Below are 13,574 nucleotides of genomic sequence, written 5' to 3' on the forward strand. Positions count from 1 at the left end.
ACCTTGGCCTCCCAAAGTGCTGGGATTACAGGCATGAACCACCATGCCTGGCCTGACATTTCTTATAGTTTGTACAAATCACTCAGTATGTTCTTGCCAAACAGTACACACTCTGCAAGGGAAACACAAAAAGAAGCATCCTCCAGGAGCCAGGATAAGGTGTGCTGGACAGAGAGGGTTGTGCTTTACTAGTCAATAATTGTAAGGAAAAAGTTAGGCAGTCCCAGTCAAAATGGCGATTTTTAAAAAGACAAGAAACAACAGATGCTGGCGAGGCTGCAGGGAGATAGGAACGTTTTTACACTGTCGGTGGGAATGTAAATTAGTTCTACCATTGTGGAAGAGGACGTGGTGATTCCTCAAAGACACAGAACCAGAAATACCATTTGACCCAGTAATCCCATTACTAAGTATATACCCAAAGGAATATAAATCATTCTATTATAAAGATATATGCACAGGTATGTTCATTGCAGCACTATTCACAATAGCAAAGACATGGAATCACCAAAATGCCCATCAATGATAGACTGGATAAAAAAGTGTGGTACATATAAACCATGGAATGCTATGCAGCCATAAAAAGGAACAAGATCATGCCTTTTGCAGGGACATGGATGGAGCTGGAAGCCATTATCCTCAGCAAACTAACTCAGGAACAGAAAACCAAATACCACATGTTCTCACTCATAAGTGGGAGCTGAACAATGAGAACACATGGACACAGGGAGGGGAACATCACACACTGGGGTCTGTTGGCGAGTGGCAAGTGGGGAAGGAAAACATCAAGAAAAATAGCTGATGCATGCTGGGATTCATACTTAGGTAATGGGTCAATAGGTGCAGCTGAGATCGCACCACTGCACTCCAGCCTGGGCGACCCAAACCATGGCACACATTTACCTATGTAACAAACCTGTACATCCTGCACGTGTACCCCAGAACTTAAAATTAAAAAATAAAAATAAAAAAAAATTTAGGCAGTCCTGTGTGACACCATGATAAACAATGAAAAGGAAAAAATTCAATTAAATGTTTGATATTCAGAGGATTTGTGCTAATCCCTTACAGAATACAGACTATTCATGTGGCGATAGCCACAGACATTCAATTCTCTGACGTAATTTTTTTTTTTTTTTGGAAACAGAATCTTGCTCTGTTGCCCAGGCTGGAGTGCAATAGCATGATCTTGGCTCACTGCAACCTCTGCCTTCCAGGTTCAAGTGATTCTCCTGCCTCAACCTCCCAAGTATCTGGAATTACAGGTGCCTACCACCATGCCCGGCTAATTTTTTTGTATTTTTAGTAGAGAGGGGGGGTTTTACCATGTTGGCCAGGCTGCTCTCGAACTCCCAACCTCAGGTAATCTACCTGCCTCAGCCTCCCAAAGTGCTGGGATTACAGAGGTAAGCCATTGCACCCAGCCTGACATACTAATTTTGAGGTCTTTACCCAAACTCTCTGGAAGGTGGAATGTTTTTCAATTATCTGTAATGCTGGAGAAATCAAATATGTGCCTGTATAAGACCTAAATATTTCTTTCTTTCTTTTTTTTTTTTTTTTCTGACACAGTCTTGCTGTGTCGCCCAGGCTGGAGTGCAATGACGCAATCTCGGCTCACTGCAAGCTCTACCTCCTGGGTTCATGCCATTCTCCTGCCTCAGCCTCCCAGGTAGCTGGGACTACAGGCGCTGGCCACCATGCCCAGGTAATTTTTTTTGTATTTTAAGTAGACATGGGGTTTCACTGTGTTAGCCAGGATGGTCTTGATCTCCTGACCTCGTGATTTGCCTGCCTCGGCCTCCCAAAGTGCTAGGATTACAGGCATGAGCCACCGCACCCGGCCAAGACCTAAATATTTCTATGGATTTCATATTTTTAAAAATCTCCCCTTGGGAGGTGGAGGCAGGTGGATTACTGGAGGCCAGGAGTTTGAGACGAGCATGGCCAACATGGCAAAACCCCGTCTCTACTAAAAATACAAAAATTAGTTGGGTGTAGAGGTGCACACCTGTAATCCCAGCTACTCTGGTGGCTGAGGCATGAGAATCGCTTGACCCTGGGAAATGGATGTTGCAGTGAGCCGAGGTCACGCCACTGAACTCCAGCCTGAGCAATAGAGTGAGAATCTGTCTCAAAAAATGTCCCTTCTTTGTTTCCACTTAAGACTTTTGCTTAAATTGTGGAAGGTCACTAACTGTTTAACATCTAATGGTAACCAGAGAAAAAGGCTATACTGATTTATTTTTGGCAAAATGTTCTCTAAGATCCTACTGCTCTTAATTTTTTTCAATCATATAACCTAGAATTAATTTTCCTGGTTGGCATGTTGTTCCTCATCCTCTAAAAACCATGGGGTTTAGTGCAAATAAAGCAACTATGATTAATATGCATCCTCAACCATAATGTCCAAGAATTCCAAAAATCTCCAAATACTTTTACATAAGAGATCATAATGATGTCTTGATAAAACAGGAATGCTTCAAAACATCTTATTAAAAAAGATAACTTTCTCTTTTTTTTTGACAGAGTCTTGCTCTGTTGCCGAGACTGGAGTGCAGTGGCACGATCTCAGCTCACTGCAACCTCCATCTCCCAGGTTCAAGCAATTCTCCTACCTCACCCTTCCGAGTAGCTGGGCTTATAGGCGCCCGCCACCATGCCTACATTTGTATTTTTAGTAGAGACAGGGTTCCACCATGTTAGCCAGGCCGATCTCGAACTCCTGACCTCAAATGATCCACCCGCCTCAGCCTCCCAAAGTGTTGGGATTACGGGCGTGAGCCACCATGCCTGGCCTGAGGTAACCTTTCTAAACAAGTCCCCCAACCTGAAAACAAGGGACACAAGGAAACTTTTGGAAGTGATATGAATATGTTTATTACCTGGATTATGGTAATGGTATCACAAATGTATACATATGTCCAAATTCAGCAAATTGTAGGCATTAATTATGTGCAGTTTCCTGCATAGCAGTTAAACCTCAATAAAGCTGGGGAGGGAAGAAGAAATATAATTTTAAAAGTATTGAAGATTATATATTTTTACATTAAATTTACAAATCCACTTGCAAAGAAAACTCACTCTGTTATTTAAAAAAACAAAAAACCAAGATTGTGGTAATTATTAAAATATTTATTTTATCCCTAACAGCAATATATGATTTTTGTAAGCTGTTCCCATGATCCAAGTAGGAGTGTGAAAGCTCGCTGATGAGATTGCAGGAAGGTGGTGACAGAATTATAAGCATGGCTATCAAGTAAGGAAAAACAAGTCATCTGGGCACGGTGGCTCACACCTGTAATCCCAGCACTTTGGGAGGCTGAGGCAGGTGGATCACCTGAGGTCAGGAGTTCAGGACCAGCCTGGCCAACATGATGAAATCTCGTCTCTACTAAATATAAAAAATTAGCCAGGCGTGTTGGCGCAGGCCTGTAATCCCAGCTACTTGGGAGGCTGAGGCAGGAGAATTGCTTGAACCCAGAAGGCAGAGGTTGCAGTGAGCCAAGATTGTGCCACTGCACTCCAATCTGGGTACCAGAGCGAAACTCCATACTGAAAACAAACAAAAAAAACAAAAAAGAAAAACAAGTCAGGAAATGTCCAGGGAACTCTAATGCCATTTTCTCTTTTGTTGAACCTTATACAAGACAAAATGGATTTAAATAGCACCAGGAGGCTGGGTGTAGTGGCTCACACCTATAATCCTAGTGCTCTGGGAGACTGAGGCAGGAGGATTGCTTAAGCCTCAGAGTTTAAGACCATCCTGGGTAACATAGCAAGACCCCATCTCCACAAAAAAAATAAAAAATAAAAAATAAAAAATTAGCTGGGCATGGTGGCAGTGCCTATAGTCCTAGCTATTCAGTAGGCTGAGGCAAGAGGATCGCTTGAGCTCAGGACTTGGAGGTTGCAACAAACTATGATTGCACCACTGCTCTCTAACCTGAGCAACAGAGCAAGACCCTGTCTCTTAAAAAAAAATTGCACTAGGATGGGTTTCTTCTGGAAATAAAATGCCTGCAATGCCTATAAAACCAGTTGACTGGGGCCGGGTGTGGTTGCTGACACCTGTAATCCCAGCTCTTTGGGAAGCTGAGGCGGGTGGATCACCTGAGGTCGGGAGTTTGAGACCAGCCTGTTCAACATGGAGAAACCCCGTCTCTACTAAAAATACAAAATTAGCTGGGCATGGTGGCGCATGCCTGTAATCCCAGCTGCTTAGAAGGCTGAGGCAGGAGAATCGCTTGAACCCGGGAGGCGGAAGTTGTGGTGAGCCGAGATTGCACCACTGCACTCCAGCCTGGGCGACAGAGTGAGACTCTGTCTCAAAAAAAAAAAAAAAAAAAAAAAAAAACCTAATTGATTGGAAAAATACATGTTTACAGTTTACAGTTTCCATCAGTTCTTAGGCTAAGTGGTATAGGTCACACCTGTAATCCCAGCACATTGGGAGTCTGAGGTGGGTGGATCACTTGAGGCCAGGAGTTTGAGAGCAGCCTGGCCAACATGGTAAAATTCTGTCTCTACTAAAAATACAAAAAAAGTAGCCAGGTGTGGTGGTGCACACCTGTAATCCCAGCTACTCGGGAAGCTGAGGCAAGAGAATCACTTGAACATGGAAGTTGGAGGCTGCAGTAAGCCAAGATCGTGCCACTGCACTCCGGCCTGGGTGACGGAGCCAGACTCTGTCTCAAAACAAACAAACAAAACATCCTATAAACATACCAATTACAGTACCTGTAAATGAAGGTTAAGTGTTACCAAATTAATAAAAATAATTAATTACTCTTTATTTGCTTTAGAAAATAATTTGCCTTGGGGCCAGAGGACCATATCTATCTTGTTCATTGTTGTATTCCCAGCCTCTAGCATTGTGCCTGAGACATCACAGATCCCCTTTAAATACTTGTTGAGTGAATTCACTTTTTAAATAACAGCCACATTTCATCCTTTTGATCTCTCCAAACTTGATTTAGATGCAACTTCTCCAGGAGTGCTTATGTTACCCAAAGAGAAACAGATGCACAGAGAAGGAATGAGATGCTCGGGGATGTTTTATCAAGGAAACCAGCAAACCTTCTTTTTCCTGAAGACCTTTTAAGATTAGGACAAGCAGCTGTTTATAAAAGTAGAACAGTGTTAAGATTTTAACTGTCAAGTAGGATCATGCTTTGAAGTATATTCCTGGCTAAAAGCAGGGGATAAACTAGATAAAACTTGGAGACTCTTAAGACCTGTCCCTGATTAAATGGGCCTACGAGTGAGAATCTGAAGAACAGCTCTCTGGCTGAACGTATCCTTTGGATGTTGTTATTACCAGCGGCCTCTAGATTTGAGAACAGTGCTGAGCATGCTTTTAAATGATCTTTGAGGTACTTTAAGCTACCCATAGCTGAAAGCATACCTAGCCCTCATTTCTGTTTGCTTGAACAAGAGCCTGAAAAAGAGGTCTAAAGAACTTTCTAGTGATGTCCTTCACTCCTGTTCCAAAAAGAACCTGTGTTCTTCACCGAGTTAAGGAAATCTCACAACTCCCAGGGGCTAATGTGGAGTTCATTTTCACTTACTGCTGAATCAACTGAAGTTCCTTTCAGAGTCTTTTCCTAGAGTGGAAAAGTATCTGAGCTCTTCAACCTACTATTCATTAGTGCTGAGAGACGAAAATCATGTTAGAGTCTATAATGTAATGGAGCATAAAACATTTAAGTTATGAATCTGCATAAAATGTGTAAAAGATGAAAAAAGCATACTTTAATGTTTATCAGTACTTATTGATCAGTGAAAGAACATTTTCATTAATGCCTCGGCCTGTGAATGGATGTCAATAAAGATGAGTAAGAAGGTATTTAATATACACACACTTGTTCAATATTTATTATATGTTTATTATTCATAATTTTTTATTATTTATATGGGAATAATAACCTCTTCTGTAGCCAACACAGTACCTACCCTAGTATACATACATGGTGTATTTAAATATGTATTAATTAAGTAAATTATAACAAAGTCACAAAACTGGTGAGCTCAATATAACAAATAACAGTGCCACTACAACAATCTTCAAACTTTAAAAATGATTTACTACGTAACTAATTTTATGAATATAATTAAAATAATCTTTTTGTCTCAACATGTTCATATGTTAGATTCATATATGTCGATTTAATGTTTACAATACTGTAACAAAGTTGGAAACTGCTGACTGGGAATCACTTTTTTTTTTTTTTTTTTTTTGAGACAGAGTCTTACTCTGTCACCCAGGCTGGAGTACAGTGGCACAATCTTCTCTCACTGCAAACTCCACCTCCCAGGTTCAAGAGATTCTCTTGCCTTAGCCTCATGAGTAGCTCAGATTACAGGTGTGCACCACCACACCCAGCTAATTTTTATATTTTTAGTAGAGATGGGGATTCACCATGTTGGCCAAGCTGGTCTCGAACTCGCACCCTCAGGTGATCAATCTGCCCTGACCTCCCAGAGTGCTGGGATTACAGGCGTGAGCCACCATGCCCAGCCTAGAATCACTTTTTTTTTTTAACCAGCTTTATTGAGATAGTATTTACTTGACAAAATTTATATTTCAGTGGTTTCTAGTGTATTCAGAGTTGTGGAAGTATCTCCACAATCTGATTTTAAAACTATTTCATTGCCTCCCAGAAGAAACCCTGTACATAGCTATTAATAGTCACTCTCGATTCTTCATCCCCCTTCTCCCATGTCAGCCCTAGGCATCCACTGATCTACTTTCTGTCTACTTTCTTACTTTATTCTGCATATTTCATATAAATATAATCAAACAGTCAAGCCTTTTATATCTGGCTTTCATACTTTTTATTTTTTAACTTAATTTTTTTTTTTTTTTGAGACAGAGTTTTGCTCTATCACCCAGGCTGGAATGCAGTGGCTATATCTTGGCTCACTGCAACCTCTGCCTCCTGGGTTCAAGCGATTCTTCTACCGAAGCCTCCTGAGTAGCTGAGATTACAGATGCACACCACAACGCCTGACTAATTTTTGTGTTTTTAGTAGAGACAGGGTTTCACCATGTTGGCCAGGCTGGTCTCGAACTCCTGACCTCAAGTGATCCGCCCACCTCGGCCTCCCAAAATGCTCGAATTACAGGCATGAGCCACCATGCCCGGCCTAATTTTTAAAAAATTAAACGTCTGTGTAATAATTTTGCCTTCTGAGTTGGCTTTCTAGGGAATGTATCTGGCTTTTATCACTTAAAATTATGTTTTCAAAGTTCATCTGTATTGTACTATCAGTACTTACTCTTTTTTTTATGGCTTAATAACATTCCAGTTTGTATATATACCATTTTTGTTTATCCAGTCATCAGCTGATAGACATTTGGGTTGTTTCCACTTTTGGGCTATTGTGAATCATGCTGCTGTGAACATTTGTATGTAAGTTTTTGTGTGGACATACGTTTTCATTTTTCTTGGGTTGCTGGGTTATATGGTAACTATGTTTAACTTTTTGAAGCACTGTTTTCCAAAACAACCATCATTTTACATTCCTACCAGCAATGTACCAGGGTTTGAGGGTTCTAATTTCTCTGCATCTTCAATTACACTTTGTATTAGTCTGTTCTCATGCTGCTAATAAGGACATACTCGAGTAGGGTAATTTATAAAGAAAAAGGGGTTTAATGGACTCACAGTTCCACAGGGTTGGGGAGGCCTCACAATCATGGTGGAAGGCAAAGGAGGAGCAAAGTCACATGTTACATGGTGGCAGGCAGGAGAGAGAGCATGTGCAGGTTTTATAAAATCATCAGATCTGGTGAGACTTAATTTTTTGTTTGTTTTTTGGAGGCAGAGTCTCGCTCTGTCACCCAGGCTGAAGTGCAGTGGCATGATCTTGGCTCATTGCAACCGCTGCCTCCTGGGTTCAAGTGATTCTCCTGCCTCAGCCCCCAAGTAGCTGAGATTACAAGTGCCACCACTATGCCCAGCTGATTTTTTGTATTTTTAGTAAAAATGGGGATTTCACCATGTTGGCCAGGGTGGTCTTGAATTCCTGATCTCTGGTGATCCGCCCTGTTTGGCCTCCCAAAGTGCTGGGATTATAGGTGTGAGCCACCGCACCCAGCCTCGTGAGACTTACTATCACGAGAACAACACGGGAAAGACCCACCCTCATGATTTAATTACCTCCCACTGGGGCCCTCCCACTACACGTGGGAATTATGAGAGCTACAATGCGAGATTTGAGTGGGGACACAGCCAAACCATATCACACTTATATTGTTTGTCTTTTTTATTGTAGCCATCCTGATGAGAGTGAAGTGGTATCTCATTGTGGTTTTGATTTGCATTTCTCTAACAACTAATGTGTTGAGCATCTTTTCATGTGCATATTGGCTATTTGTAGATCTTGTTTGGAGAAATGTCTACTCAGATACTGTGACCACTTTTTAATTGGATTATTATGTCTTTGTTGTTTAGTTATGAGTGCTCTTTATATATTCTGCATACCAAACCCTTACCAGATACAGACTGTCCCTACCTTATCATGGTTCAACTTAGGAACCATGTCACCTAGGCTGGAGTGCAGTGGCACAATCTCAGCTCACTGCAACCTCCGCCTCCCAGGTTCAGGCAATTCTCCTGCCTCAGCCTCCCAGGTAGCTGGGATTACCGGCACGTGCCAACATGCCTGGCTATTTTTTTGTGTGTTTTTAGTAGAGATGGGGTTGGCCAGACTGGTCAACCATGCTGGCCAGGCTGGTCTCGAACTCCTGACCCCAGGTGATCCGCCTCGGCCTCCCAAAGTGGTAGGATTACAGGCGTGAGCCACTGCGCCCAGCTGACTTATGATTTTTTGACGTTGCAGTGGTGCTAAGGTGATACGCATTCAGTAGAAATTGTACTTTGAATTTTGAATTTTTATCTTTTCCCAGACTAGTGATACATAGTAGATAATCTGTCATGATGGCTCAACTTTCAGTCAGCCACATGATCACAAAGACAAACAACCCATACTGTATGGTGGGCTGTGTTACCAGATGATTTTGCCCAACTGTAGGCTAAAGTCAGTGTTCTGAGCACATTTAAGGTAGGCTAGACTAAGCTATAATGTTCTATAGGTTAAGTGTATTAGCTGCATTTTCAACTTAAACAGTATTTTCAACTTACAATGGGTTTATCAGGACAAAACTTCATTGTAAGTTGAGGAGCATATGTATTTGATTTGCAAATATTTTCTCTCATTCTGTTTTGTCTTTCTTTGCACTTTCTTAATGGTGTCCTTTGACACTTCTATTTTGATGAAGTTTAATCTACTTTTTGTGGTTTCTTGTATGAAAGTTTTTAATTTTAATGAAGTCTAGTTTATATTTTCTTTTGTCATTTATGCTTTTGGTGTCATATGTAAGAAATCATTGCCTAATCCAAGATCCTGAAGATTTACTTCTGTTTTTCCTCTTAGAGTTTTATAGCTTTACTTCTTACATTTAGGTGTGTGGTCCCTTTTGGTTTATTGTTCTGTGTGGTGTGAGGTAGGGGTCCAACTTCATTCTCTAGTATGTGTATATCCAGCAGTCCCACCATTGGTTTAAAGGACTACTCTTTCCCAATCTAAATGTCTTGGCACTCTTGTTGAAAATCAATTGACCATAAATGTAAGAGTTTATTTCTGGATTCTATATTTTATTCCATTAATCCATATGCCTATCCTTATGCCAGTTCCACACTGTCTTGATTATTATACCTTTATAGTAAGTTTTCAAATTAGGAAGTGTGAGTTCTCCAACTTTCTTCTTTTGACTGTTCTGTGGGTATCACTTTTGCAGGTCTTACTGAGGTAGGATCTAAACCTTAGTTTTGCAGTTTCAGGATCTTTTTTTTTTTTTTTTTTTTTTGAGATAGGGTTTCTTTATCTTTTCTTTTTCTCTCTTTCTTTCTTTCTTTCGTTCTTTCTTTCCTTTTCTTTCTCTGATGGAGTCTCACTCTGTCACCCAGGCTGGAATGCAGTGGTACAATCTCGGCTCACTGCAACCTCTGCCTCCTGGGTTCAAGCAATTCTCCTGCCTCAGCCTCCCAAGTAGCTAGGATTACAGGCGGTGCGCACCACCACACCCAGTTAATTTTTGTATTTTTAGTAGAGACAGGGTTTCCCCACATTGGTCAGGCTGGTCTCGAATTCCCGACCTCAGGTGATCCACCTATCTTGGCCTCCCAAAGTGCTGGGATTACAGGTGTGAGCCACCACACCCAGCTAGGTCTCACTCTTTCACCCAGGCTGGAGTGCAGTGGCGTGATCACAGCCCACTGCAGCCTCAACCTTATGGGCTCAAGTGATCCTCCCAGCTCAGCCTCCCTAGTAGCTGGGACTACAGGAACATGCCACCATGCCCAGCTAATTTTTCTTTTTCTATCGTTTTGCAGAGATAAGGCTTTACCATATTGCCCAGGCTGGTCTCAAGCTCCTGGGCTCAAGCAGTCCACCTGCCTTGGCCTCCCAAAATGCTGGGATTACAGGTGTGAGCCAGCAAATCCAGCTAGTTTCAGGATCTTGATTGTATAAGTTTTCTCCAGAGTGAACAGATACTAAAGCATTGATTCATATTCCTCAAACTTGCAGGAAAACATCACAAATTTACATTGTCAGATATTCTTTTGGTGACCTAAACCAAAATGGTTATACAGGGAATTTTCCATTCCAAGATGCCAAATTAGTTACTAAAATAAACATGCCTGATAAACATGGAATTGGAAACTCAGGCTGAGGAGAAGAATATAGTGTAATGGTTACAAGTTATAGCCTTTGGGGCCAGACAGTTCTAAGTTTGAATATTGTTTCTGTCACTCAATGACTGTGTAACCAGGACAAGATTTTAGACTTATCTGTAAAATTTAGGGGGGGGATTCCCTTTCTCAGCGGGCATGGTGGCTCACACCTGTAATCCCAGCACTTTGAGAGGCTGAGGTGGGTGGATCATTTGAGGTCAGGAGTTCAACACAAGCCTGGCCAACATGTTGAAACCCCGTCTCTACTAAAAATGCAAAAATTAGCTGGGTATAGTGGTGCAGGCCTGTAATCCAAGCTGCTCGGGAGGCTGAGGCACGAGAAGCGCTTGAACCTGGGAGGTGGAGGTTGCAGTGCTGGGAGGTGGAAATTGCAGTGAGCTGAGATCGTGCCACTGCACTCCAGCCTGGCCGACAGAGTGAAACTCTGTCAAACAAACAAACAAACAACAACAACAACAAAATCCATTTCTCATAGAGTAGTTGTGAAGATGAAATGAAATAACAAAATATAAACTTTTAACACCTTGCTTGGGACTAAATTTCAGTAAATGTATCTATGATAGGATGTTTCTTTCAAGGTGTGGAGAGCCACTCTGTCATAGCACAGGCTTTCTGGATACACAAATCCCTGTGTCCAGATAACAGGGCCTCTTTAATTGGAAAGACATTGGGTAGGAATGGAGACATTCTTTTTTTTTTTTTTTCTTTTGAGACAGAGTCTCATTCTGTCATCCAGGGTGGAATGCAATGGCGCCATCTCGGCTCAACTCAACCACTGCCTCCCGGATTTGAGTGATTCTCCTGCCTCAGCCTCCCGAGTAGCTGGGATTACAGGCATGCGCCACCACGCCCAGCTAATTTTGTATTTTTAGTAGAGATGGCGTTTCTCCACGTTGGTCAGGCTGGTCTCCAACTCCCGGCCTCAGGTGATCTGCCGGCCTCGGCCTCCCAAAGTGCTGGGATTACAGGCGTGAGCCACCGCACCTGGCCAGGAATGGAGACATTCTTATTCTGGAGTGGGATTGAGAGACCTAGAGAACGTAGCCACCGCTTGGCTTTAGACAGCCCATTGCCTAGTGGAAATGGTAGGCCAGTGTTGCTAGATTTTGATGTTGTTCGTGATATTGATTCTTGCTAACTTCAATTGCAAAATGTAATATTTACTAATTTGATCCCTAAATTCTGAGATTTAGAGCCATCTTCTGCAACATTTTTCCAGAGTCCCCATATTCAGAAACCACAGTTACTGAGATACCTCCAAAATTTAAGACAGAAGTGAAAACCCTTCACTGACCAGTGAAAATGTCACAAGAACTTATGTACTTAACACAGGAGAACCCCACAGAAAATCTTTTCACAAAATCTGACAGTCTAAGCTAATAAAAGTTTATCAATGTCTAAGTTCATAATGGCATAAAAGCAACAAAAAAGTAGGAAAGAAGATTGTTAGGTAGAAGAATTGAGAAGTGTCAGCCCAGTAGTGAGGAAGGAGATAGCAAAAACAGAAGTTAAAAACAAAACAAAAACACAAAAACCAGCATCCTAGAGACCATTTATTATAGGGACAAATTTTGCATATTTTAGAGAACATTCACTGATTATAATGGCATACAATAATGTTGATAATTCTAGTACTGCTCTTTAATGACCAAGCCTAAATAATTTTCAGAGGGCTGCATTCAAGAAAACATGAACGTTTTTCATTAGATGATGGGGAGGCCACTCAAGTTTTTCGTTTAAGTGGGATATCATTCTGCTGTGATGTCAGATAGATGAGATGTTACTGGCCTTAAATTTGACTCAACAAGTTGAATTTGCAAACTAAAGCACTATTCAAATAAGTAGTGCGGGGGGGGGGGGGGGGGGGCCAGAGATAAACTCTTTCTTTGCATTCTTAGTCTAATATGTGGTTGTTATAAGTAACCTTCAGGAAATCAAAGTTGCAATTGTAACCGCCCTTTCAGCAGGGTTTCCTCCCAGCCCTGCCAGTATCTCAGTTAAACAGAGGTATGTTGATCCACTCTGGAGGGCCTTCATGGGGAATATAAAGAATGAAACTACTTGGCAACTACCATTATGTATACCGCAGCCATTCCATTCTGGCTGGGCATAAACAAGCACAGTGACGCTCCTTAGCGGAGGCTGAAATTCAAGAGATTTCTGTCAACTGTGAACGTGAAATATCACCTTCCCTGGATCTGAAATGGTCAACAGATTTGAACAAACATAAAGTAGGCCGACCGAAGTTCAAACATTTCTTTTGTCTAGCTCACGTTTTCATATGGATTTTAAATTTTTAATTCGGTAGAAAGCTAGCTAAGGACCTGCAAGGAGGAGACCCTTAGAATTTTACAGCTGGAGGACTTATGGAAAACTTGTGCAGCCTCTTCCTTTTACAGAAGGCAAAACCGAGGCCCTGGGACACGCTAGGATTTGATGTAGGTCACTCAGTTAATTCGTGATGGATCGAGAGGGAACCAGGTGTCCAACACTTTCTTAGGCCGGCGGTTTTCCAGTACATCCTCTGCTCCTAAACCAGTATCACCCTCCCCCACGGCTCGCTTGCTCTCTCTTCTTAAATTCTTGCGTTTATTTTTCTCTCCCTTCGTAACTGTGCAATGGAGAACGGGAGCCTGAGCCTGGGGAAGGCTGGGTTGCAGCCGCAGCCTAGGTGCGCGCTCTCCCCTGGCTTGCGGCGTGGGGCTGGGTCTCCGCGGCGGGCGCCGGCCACGGCAGGTGCTGGCACCTGGGCTCAATCGCTGCATCATCGCGGCACCCACCGTGCTCTCGATTCTACAGCACGGGCGCGTG

At 42.2% G+C, this 13,574-nt stretch overlaps 1 protein-coding gene across 1 annotated transcript in view; it reads left to right on the forward strand.

Annotated features, from left to right (window-relative positions):
* The window catches only part of CHD9 (chromodomain helicase DNA binding protein 9), a 274,510-nt gene that overhangs the window by 59,562 nt on the left and 201,374 nt on the right, over positions 1–13,574 (forward strand). The window lies entirely within an intron of this gene.

Source organism: Theropithecus gelada, chromosome 20 (assembly GCF_003255815.1).
Source record: "Theropithecus gelada isolate Dixy chromosome 20, Tgel_1.0, whole genome shotgun sequence".
NCBI lineage: Eukaryota > Metazoa > Chordata > Mammalia > Primates > Cercopithecidae > Theropithecus > Theropithecus gelada.